This window comes from Rhincodon typus, chromosome 28, assembly GCF_021869965.1.
Source record: "Rhincodon typus isolate 14 chromosome 28, sRhiTyp1.1, whole genome shotgun sequence".
In the NCBI taxonomy this organism is placed as follows: Eukaryota; Metazoa; Chordata; class Chondrichthyes; order Orectolobiformes; family Rhincodontidae; genus Rhincodon; species Rhincodon typus.
In genome coordinates, this window is record NC_063359.1 from 11268038 (window position 1) to 11279775 (window position 11738).

General features: G+C 41.0%; 1 pseudogene; it reads right to left on the minus strand.

The window, feature by feature from the left end:
- Positions 1–10264: 10264 nt before the first annotated feature.
- LOC109918030 lies at positions 10265–11295 on the minus strand (annotated as a pseudogene).
- Between the last annotated feature and the right edge of the window lie 443 nt (positions 11296–11738).

Below are 11738 nucleotides of genomic sequence, written 5' to 3' on the forward strand. Positions count from 1 at the left end.
TGCAGGGTTACCGAGACAGGGTGTTGGGTCTGGGTGGGGGGAGGTTCAGAGTGGACCTGATAGGCCAAATGGCCTGCTTCTGCACTGTAGGGATTCTATGATATTCCAGGAAAAGTTTGCAATATTGACGTCATAGTAAATTGATGGTTAAGCATGAATGGGCTTGAAGAGGAGGCAGGACCCAGGCACCTGGGGATATGATTACAGAGCAGGTTACCATGAGGAATGACTATCTCCATGTTGGAAACTCAAACTCTCTGTTAATGGACGTCAGATAGTCAAAGAGTGGGGTGTGGTTTAAAGATCTGCTAATAACTTTCCAGTTAAAGCCATTAATAATAACTTGTGATTTACCCTAAAAATAAATCATTCCCACAGCAGTGGAACAGAATTTGGCAATTGGACTCTTCACCGACTTGAACAGACATCCCCTTAGATATTGGAAGATCTCTCTTGGGCCTGTTCACTGTGAGAGAGAGGAAAATGCACCAATTTTAATCGTGCAAGCAAGACAAAATTGCAGCTATGGTGAATAAGGATTGAAGGTTAGGGGGAAAGAAAGCTTTACTCACTCTTAAGCAACTCAATGCAAGATCTGAACAGGAAGAGTAACTACTCACACTGAGACTTCTTTGTCTCTTTTTACCTTTGTCTCTATGTTTCAAGTGAAATGAACATAAGAACATAAAACATGAGAAATAGAAGGAGGAGTAGCTATCTGGAACCTTGAGCCTGCTCCACCCTTCAAGAAGATCATGGCTGATCTTTTTTTGTGTGCACAGTTCCACTTAGCACCCCGTAACTCTTAATTCCATTACTGTTCAAAAAATCTATCTATCTTTGCCTTAAAAACATTCAATGAGGTAGCCTCAACTGCTTCAGGGCAGGGAATTCCACAGATTCACAACCCCTTGGGAGAAGTCCCAACACTGATCCTCCTCAGCTTAGTCCTAAATCTGTTCTCCCTTATTTTGAGGCTATGCCTCCTGGTTTTAGTTTCACCAATGGAAACAATCTCCCTGCTTCTATCTTATTTATTCCCTTCATAATTCTATATGTTTCTATAAGATCCCCCCTCATTCTTCTCAATTCCAATGAGTACAGTTCTAGTCTACTCAATCTCTCCTCATAAACCAATCCTCTCAACTCTGGAATCAACCTAGTGAACGTCTTCTGTGACCCCACCAGTGCCAGTACATCCTTTCTCAAGTAAGGAGACCAAAACTGTACACAGTACTCCAGGTGTGGCCTCACCAGCTCCCTCTATAGCTGCAGCATAGCCTTTCTATTTTTAAGCTCCATCTCCTCTAGCAATGAAGGAAAATATTCCATTTGCCTTTTTAATTACCTGCTGCACCTGCCAACCAACGTTTTGTGATTCATGCACAAGGACACCCAGGTCCCTCTGCACAGCAGCATGCTGCAATTTTTCAGCATTTAAATAATAATCCATTTTGTTGTTATTCCTACAAAAATGAATGAAGTCTTATTTATGAAAATTATACTCCATCTGCCAGACACTTGTCCACTCACTTAACCTATCTGTATCCCACTGTAGACTTTCAGTGTCCTCTGCATACTTTGCTCTACCACTGATCTCGGTGTCATCTGTGAACTTTGCCACACTATATTTGGTCCCCAACTCCAAATCATCTATGAATATTGTAAGTAATTGTGGTCCCAACACTGATCCATGAAGCACTCCAGTAGCCATTGATTGCCAGCCAGGAAAAGATCCATTTACCCCCAGTCTTTGCTTTCTGTTAGTTAAAAAATCTTCTATCCACACTAATACACTTTCTATAACACCATGCGTCTTTATCATATGCAGTAACCTTTTGTGCAGCACCTTGTCGAATGCTTTCTGGAAATGATCTGCACCCTAACTTCCACCTATCTCTGTTAAACTAACCCTTGCTGCTTGCACGCAATCCATCAATGAACTTCGAAGCCCTATAATCTTCTCATACCCTGCCAAACCTCCAGCCAATTAGAGTCACCCAGCTTTTTCTTTGGTTAAATGAGGTTTGAATTTGATTTGTTGGCACTGCACCAAATGTGATCTCCACAAGCCAACGCCTCATGATGATTGGAGTTTCTTTCTCCATGGTTGTTGATGATTAATTGAATGACTGATCTCCTGGAATTCTCTCTTTGGCCACCAGGAAATTGATGCCAACTCTGGTGGTTTCCCAGCCCATCCAGCAGGGTTGACAGCCCTGAGTGAAGGATCTTCCAATATCTAAGGGGACATCAAGATCAACAACATTGTGAAGCATTGTTATTTCATATCCCCATGTCTAAAGAAGTTATAAACATTTTACCTGAGACACCAAGCAGTGTAGCAAGACCTTGAAATAGTTCACTCCTCTCTGAATTGATTTTTTTTATTCATTCTGTTCACAATACCCTGCTTCACTTCTCTAGCAGAAGACTAATATAAAGTTAAATGGATGCAGTGAGCGCCAAAAAAGTCTGTTTTGTTGGGTTTGGAAATGCACATAAGGACATATTTCTTGGTGTAATTTTTCCTGCCAGTACACAGGCAGGATGAGAGAGAGAGAGAAAGAGAGAGGAAATTTCTACTCTTCTTTGACAGTAGTAGATAATGTGCTCTAGCTCTTGCTGACATCAAGTATTGACTAAATGACAGGCCTCAGCGGATTTGGAGTGGTGGGGCAGTTACTAGATGGGGCATGCAATTGGATGAATATGGGAAATGAAAATGTAGGATTGCTTAGACTGAACTTGAATACCTAGGATGCAACTCCATGAGAGTCTGGGGACATCCTGTTACTGGTGAGTGCTTGCATTCTGACTTCTTCTTAACTGTAGTATGTCGAGAAGCAAGGGGTCACTGAGAATGATTGCCCCTTTTCCTCACAGAGCCCTGCAATCCCTATGGGAATTGACAAGTAGGAAGTGCACCAGTTCTAGCTGTGAGAGTTGCTGTGCTCAGCAAACTGCAGTCAGGGTTTTTTTTTCAGAAGATGCAACTGATTAGATAGTACAGCAGCAACAAAGAAAGCATTGTCTCAAATTAACAATAAACGTAAAATCCTGACAAAGTTTGCAATGATGAGCAAGAGGGCATAGGTTTAATGTGAGAGGGGAAAGGTTTAAAAAGGACCTAACAGGCAACTTTTTCACACAGTGTGGTGCGTGCATGGAATGAGCTGCCAGAGGAAGTGGTGGAGGCGGGTATATTACAACATTTAAAGATCACATGGGTGGGTACATGAACAAGGAGGGTTTAGAGGGATGTGGGCCAAATACTGGCAAATGGTATTGGATTAATTTAGGATATCTGTTCAGCATCAATGAGTTGGACCACAGGGTATGTTTCTCTGCTTTACATCTCCATGACTCCATAACTCTAAATCCCCAACTTATCTGTTAAGTGTTCTGAAGGGGCATTAGTGCAATTATACATAAAGACTACTGACTATCAACTAAATATTTACATGGAATATTTTATGCTTTTTTGTTTGCAAGCATGATGTCTTTTATCTTCACAAGAAACCTGTAGTGCTAAGAACCATTAAAGACCATCCAACCTACTAAGAGATATGGCTCCATAGGAAATACTGCAGCCAATTGTACAGCTATAATAGGCCTTAGGGAAAGGGAGTCTAAAATGGAGGCAAGCTCTTTTTTCAACCTGAAGCAGTTATCCCAGAACTCAAGCTCTTGATTCCCATTAAAGAATTAGATAGTGTGGGTTTCCATTACATGGAGCTCATTGGAGAGGTGTATGTAGGTTGCCCTCGAAAAAAAGTTCTCCATTGTGTTCCGTGTTTCTGAGGCAAACAGGAATTCCTAAAGAGATAAGTAATAATTAATTAATATAAACGACAACAATGAAGTGTTTTCTGCTGATAATTGCTTGGAAATATCCAACAACAATCTTCATTAAGGAAGCAAATAAGCTCAAATCAAACAAATTTTTTTTAAAAAATTAGAAGTATATCACTAAATCGGTAAGTCTGGACTTACACCTTGAATCTGCTACCTGTTTTTATGTATCCAGAAGTGTTGGTATTTTTGCTGCCATTTGATCAAGGGCATAGCTCATTGAAATTCAGGAACACTCCCAACATCCCGTAAAAATAAGAAATACCCATCCGTAACTGGAAATTAGGATTGCAATAAAATTCACCTCAATAAATAGCAAAGAATTGATGGTTCCTAAACAGGCCCATTATTACATAGAGGTTCGTTCAAATTGGAGAAAAACGGACAGAGGACCTTGGATGAGACAGAGAGAAAAAAATTCAGCTCCATTTAAGGGATAGTGGGACCCTTTCTGAAGAAGGGTCCAGACCCGAAACGTCAGCTTTCCTGCTCCTCTGATGCTGCTTGGCCTGCTGTGTTCATCCAGCTCCAATTAATATAGTTTTGAAGCACCATTCTAACGGAGGCAATTGTCTACAAATACTGAGTACAGACGCTGACTTGATCATACTCCTGAGGTAATACCAAAGCCCATGTATGTTGAATAATAAATTGACTTTGTGGCTCAGAAATTGCTGCTGTTTTAGTTGACTATCCACTATGTACAGAATATTGCAATCTTTTACTCAATTTAGTTTACTGAACCAAACAAGCATCTAAGACCAATAGGTCTCAGACTTTAATACAACAGGGCTAAACTAAATTCCTTGAATGCAGTTCATGTGACAGCAGCACTATATGTGGAGAGATTAAAACTGACCACAATAGTGAGTGATGACCTTTCTTATTTTCCTTGCAATTTTATATCGGTTTTTGCTTCTGTTTGACTATCACAAAGCATAAAATTTTATGTCTAACTAAACAATGGTATAATTTGAACATGCCACACAACAAATGGCTGATGCTCTGATGAAATGCCAAGGTAGTTTGTCAAATAAGGGAACTACTTATTAATTAAATAGTCTTCTTATCACGCCAAGTTATCATTATTGTGATATTTTGTAAGAACTAATGGCCTTTTCTTGATGAAAATCAATGTGATAGAAATAAACTTCTCCTCTTCATCCGTATTGACTTGTCTCTACTCTTTGACATGATTGACTACATCGACCTGCGCTAACTCCTAAAGTCATTGAGTCATACAGCACAGAAACAGGTCCTTTGGCCCACTATGTCAATGTTGATCATCCTTTATCTTCTCTGTCCTGCTGCGGGGTGAGTCTGTTCTCATCTGGTTCTGTTCTTATCATACCAAAGAATCTCTTACAATAGCTTCTCTCGCTGCCCATGTATTATTTCACTGGTGTCACCCAAAGATCCATCCTTTTATTTTATTAGTATTATCATTCCTCTTTCTATTCCTTATTTCTTTGTTATGCCTTGGTAACATGATATAAAAGCAAAGCATTAGTCTTCACTTCTATCCCAATGACATTCAGCTCTAGCTTACCACCATTTCTCTCACTGTGCTAAATGATCAAACTACTTATGTAACATTCAGAAATGGATTAGCAGAAATTGTCTCCAATTTAACGTTGGGAACACTGAAGTAATTGCTCACCATGCTGACCCCAAATCCTGGCTCCTGACTCCATTGTCCGTCATGTCAGTTTGAAATGAGGACAATTGCTTATAACATCGATGTTACAATTGAACTCAAGATGAATTTTTAATCTCTTTTTTGCACCTTCACTAAGACCATCTCTATCACATGGCCTGACAGCATCCTGTTCTCTGTTCACTGACTGTTGAAACATTCAATCCTGCATGGAAATTAGCTAGTACTGTTGGAGTGAACTGAAAGTAACTCCAGTCAGAGGCAATGTTTTCTCTAACCTTAGCATTGCTGCTCGGAAAGTCTGTGCACAGTCATCAAAATGCTGTCGCCATTAGCAACATTGACTTTTAGTTATAAAATGCACTGCTGCTTATGGACCTCGGAAGCCAATGGAGACAAAAACAAAATTAGTGGGAATATATGATTAGGGGAATAGGAATCTCAGCAGTAACCCAAATTGGAAGGCATTAATATTGGTGGCAGTAAGTTGAAAAGATTCTTAGGAGACTGAAAGACATGAGAAATAAATCCAAGCATTGAGTGTGCTTTGAAAGCAGAATTATGTCAAAAAATAAACAGAACTAAGAGCACTCCACTTGAATGCGCACAACATTGGCAATAGGCAAGATCATCTAACAGCACAAATTGAGCTACATGGGCCTGATCTAATTGCAATTATATGACTATGTCTGCATGGTGACCAGGACTAGATACTGGGTGACACGGTGGCTCAGTGGTTAGCACTGCTGTCTCACAGTGCTAGGGACCTGGGATTAATTCCACCATTGGTTAACTGTCTGTGTGAAGTTTGCACATTCTCTCCATGTCTGCATGGGTTTCTGCTGGGTGGTCTTGTTTCCTCCCATAGTCCCAAAGATGTGCAGGTTAGGTGGATTGGCTATGCTATAGTGTCCAGGCATGTGTAAGTTAGGTGAATGGACATGGGGATGGGTCTGGGTGGGATGCTCTTCGGAGGGTCAGTGTGTACCATTTGGGCTGAATGGTCTGTTTCCACACTGTAGGGATTCTATGAATCCTATTCAAGGACATTCAACATTTTGGAAGGACAGGCAAGAGGTAAAGGAGTGGAGTTGCACTGATAATAACGGATAGGATCTCAGATTGATAATAAGAGGGGATCTCAGATTGGAAGAATGAGGTGTAGAATTTTGCAGAGACAAAAAAAAATTGCTGATGCTGGAATCCAAGGTAAACAAACAAGAGGCTGGAAGAACACAGCAAGCTAGGCAGCATCTGGAGGAAAGGAGAAGTCAGCTTTTTGGGTATTACCCAACCTCCAGCAATTTCTGTTTTTGTTTCAGACATTGATTGGAGCTATTTATAGCTACAAAATAGTTGTGTTAGTGTGGAACATGGCATTAACCAAGAGATGAGGGAAGCATGCAGCATGCACATTGGGTATCTTCAAACTGCATTTAGACTGCCTAAACCAATTGAGCACCACAGCTATGGAGGATACATTTCTGGGATTTGTACAGGATGGTTTTCCAGAGCAACATGTTGAGGACCCACTAGAGGATTTGCAATTTGTATCTAGTATTAAGTAGTGAACCTTCTTGGATGAGTGACCACAATATGATAGTATTTTACACTATGCTGTGAAAGTGAATTTGTTCATTCTGAAGCCAATGGTTTGGGAAGACAAGTCCCTCGGTTTCACATTATATCTGAAATGTATTTCCTTTAAGCATAGCATTTGCTCTACTGTGGAGTGAATTATTAGCTTAAAGTTTTGCGCTCAAATCTCTAGAGCCAGACTTGAATCTAGAATCTGAGACATGGGAAATCTAAATACTGAAGTTTGAGAGCAGTTTCATTTGAATGTAATGACAAAGATTTTAACTGCAGACTCACAGATAAAGCCAACAGATTCTCTCCATTTTGCAAATTTCTTCCTCAGTCTCAGCACCAACAGTACTGATGGCTTGACAATAGGAACATGCTCGTGAAGATAAATCAGAAAATGCTGGATAAACCCAGCATGTCAGAGAGTATTTGTGGCAAGAGAAACAAAGAAGATTCATATTGGACTCAAGACTTTGCCTCTGTTGCTCTCTCCACAGATGTTCACAGACCGATTGGGCTTTTCCAACACTTTCTATTTTTATCTCGGATTTCCTGCCTCCACAGTATTGTATTTCTATGATGTGAATATGAATGTAAAGTGCAATGTGACAATATATCATCTTCTGTTATGACTTTGCATCTGCCTCAAGGAGAAATGAAACAAAAGAAACATTCACACTTATTTTGCAGTTGTTTTGAAAAGGATGTTTTCTTGTTGAAACACTCTGATATTAAACAAGAAACATTCAATTTGCGGAGCATTGAATCTCACATTTTTAATCAACACAGGACTCCCAGTTGGTACAGGGATGTACTTTTAAGGAAATAAATAAATGAAAGTGACTGGATACAATATTGCTGGCAACATTAATTAAGTTCACAAACTATCACTATTTTAAAAATTGCAGCTTTCTTCAATTTTTGCACCTTTCCAGAATTCCTAACGTGATTGATTTTCTTCTTTGTTACCACTTCCACTTTCTCTCAACAATACCTTTCAGGCACACTGCATCAGTATCATCGTAAAACCTTGTAGGAGCGTACTCAGCGGCCAATTGACACCGAGCCAAAGAACGAGCCATTTGGATGGCTGAACAAATGCTTGGTTAAAGACTTTTTATTTTTAAGGTGCTGACTCATGCATCAGTTTATCTCCCACAAGATGCTATTTAGCACATTTAAGTCAGGGCACTGACTGTTGACATTCTGTCATATATCAAAGGTGTGCTCAGCTGAGAATGAGGCACTTACAAGGAGTTCCTGGATAAAGATCTGTGAAAACCAATGGGAAATTTTCCACACCATGGAACTGAACATATTGCAAAAGTGTTTCAATATGAACACACACATGGTGAAGTTAATTGGGGCTTGACAGCCAACAAGCATTCATTAAACACACATCAGGGCAATGTCTATTATAGGCCAAGCCCAAAGGATATCTTCCCCAATGATTTGGAAAGATGTCTCTTGAGAAGCCAAGTTGTCTACAGAGTTACAATAGAACGCTAACAGATATGGCAAGTTGGCAGGTAGCAGATAGTCTGGGACAACAGATTTTCGTAACAATGTAGGCATTTCAGAGTAAAAATGTAGTGATTTTGTAATGTCACACCATAAGCTTGAACTGGGATTTTAATTGCATGTTGTGATATTTGTTATTAGGTAAAGAATTTTGAAAATAGTTCACTCAGGAATGATTAGCTTCAGCAGTGTACTGTGTTGGAAGGAACTGTTTTTGCTGGTTCACTAAATATAGAATCATTGAAAAGACTCACCCCTTGCAGTATGATTCAATACTACTGAATTAGTTTCAGTTCTAAAAAAGAACTTGAAGTTATTTCACATCTTTTCACCTCAGGTTATCTCAAGTCACTAAAAATAAAGTAAATTAATTAGGTTTTTAAAATGCAATCACTGTTGTTTGATCAACCAAACTGAGGACAATTTCTTTTCTCAAGAAAGTATGAAATGAATGAGCTGTTAATTGGTTGTGGTGTTTTTGGCTAAGGGGAAAAAATAGAAGACAGAACATAGAACTGTACAGCACAGGAATGGGCCCTTCAGTCCGTGATGATGTGCCGAACATTATGCTAAATTAAACTAATCTCTTCTGCCTCCCTTTGGTCCATATCCCTCCATTCCTTGCATATTCATGTGCTTATCTAAAAGTCTCTTCAACTCTATCTCTATCGTATCTGCCTCCAACATCACCCCTGGCAGCTCATCCCACACTCCTACCACACTCTGTGTAAAAAACTTGCCCCTCATATCTCCTTTGAACTTTCTCCCTCTCACCTTAAATGCCTGCCCCCTAGTTTTAGACATTTCAACTCTGATAAAAAGATTTTGACCGCCAGCTCTCTCTATGCATCTCATAATTCTATAAACTTTTATCAAGTCTCCCCTCAGTCTCAGCCACTGCAGAGAAATCAGCTTGAGTTTTTCTAACCTCTCCATATTGCTCATACTCTCTAATCCAGGCAGCATCCTAGTAAACCTCTTCTGCCCCCTCTTCAAAGCCTCCACATCGTTCCTGTAATGTGGCAACCAGAATTGAAACAATACTATGAGCGTAGCCGAACCAAACTCTTACAAAGTTGTAACATCCTGACTCTTGTACTCAATTCCCCAACCAATAAAGGCAAGCATGCCATACGCCTTCTTTACCACCCTACCTACTTGTGTGGCCACTTTCGGGGAGCTATGGACTTGAACCCCAAGATCCCTCTGTACATCAATGCTGTTCAGGGTCCTGCCATTAACTGTATACTTTTCCTTAACATTTGACCTTCCAAAGTGTAGCACCTCATACTTACAAGAATTAAATTCCACCTGCCATTTCTAGGCCCATATCTGCATCTAATCTATATCCCACAGTATTCTTTGACAATCTTAGAACATAGAATATAGAACATACAGTACAGCACAGTACAGGCCCTTCAGCCCACGATGTTGTGCTGAACTTTTACCCTAATCCTAAGGTCTATCTAGCCTCCATCCCTACCTATACTATCATCCATATGCCTATCTAATTGCCACTTAAATACCCCTAATGGGACCGACTCCATTACCCTCTCCGGCAATGCATTCCACGCCCCTATCACTCTCTGAGTAAAGAACCTACCTCTGACGTCTCCCCTGTATCTATCTCCACTCACTTTAAAACTATGTCCCCTCATAAACGCACACTGAAAGTCGATGAAAAGACTGTGTCAATTCTTCACGGGCATAGCTAAGAGAGTTAGACATGTGACTGTGCCCAGTACACCTTGTCTTCTTTGGACTTTTGCAATCTTCATTCCAGTCAATCTTTACATCCTGAACAGCTCGTGAATATTCTTCAATATCAAACTGCTCCTGACAAATATTGAACAATTGTTGAACTGTACTCTCATACCACATTGCTCCCTTAAGAAGACCTTCAGCTCAGGTAAACTTTGGCACAACTAAATGAAGTGGAAAGTGCATGGGAATCATTTTGTTGTTCCAAAGTACACAGCACACCACAACAGTCTTAGTTTGAATATTAACCAGCTTATAGCGATGACCCTCTCGAATGAGGTGCAGATCGTAAGGATTTCGTGGAGGAGCAGATGGCACAGTAACATTGACTGATATCCTGGTCTTTTCAACAATGGTGCGGATAGTGTGTTCACCATCTTGCATTTGTATCTCAAGGGGACTACGTTGCTGAATCGGCCTTTACACTGGAAAGGAAGGCTAATGCTTTCATTTGTCTGGTGATTCATACAAATAAGGCAAGGCATCTTTCCTCATCCAAATTTGCCAATAGAGTTCAATTTTCCAATTTTCTTAAAGATATTGTTAAGTCTGGACTTTTCTTTTGATGTTTTGACGTAAAGGATTTCAGCTTGTCCCATTAGAGTAAGTTCATCAGCTGCGCTCAAAGTAATGTTGTATACTTCAGTATCTTCATTGCATTCCCCTGCGGTTACCTTAACATTGAATGTTATTTCCTCCATTACATACACTCGCTCAGGGAATGCGTTTGCCACCTCCTCCACACTGCTGAAGCATTGTATGGGTTCCTTGATATCTCGGTCCTGTTCCAATAGCTTAAACTATCCGCTCTCCAGCCTGACAAGCTGTGGTAATTGGTAGGTGCTGACCAGCAGGTCCAGCGGCCTTGACACGCCGCTCCACTCAATCTCCTTGGTGCCGCTCAGTGTCTCCATGACGCCGGGCCCCGGTGCTCGATCCCGGGCGGAGGCGGGTGGCGCTCGGCCGCAGGCTTTCCTGGGAGTTGGGCTGCGGCTGCTTGCACTACTGTCAAGCCGGGCTTGCTGCCGGGCTCCCGCAATGCCATTACCAGGAGTCACACACTTCACTCCGGGGAGCGGCTGACTAGCCACTCGCACCAAACGACAGGACAGAGCAGCAACATCGGCCCATCCCGGCTCCACTCCCAAGCGAGGCCCCTCCCCCGACACTCCCCCCTCACCTCACCCTCCCCAGTCCCGAACCAGCCCCTCACCACCTTCTACATTATCCACAATTCCACCGATCTTTGTATCATCTGCAAACTTACTAAACCAACCATCTAAAATTTCATCCAAGTCATTTACATATATCACAAATAGCGGAGGTCCCAGCATGGATCCCTGCAGAATACCACCAG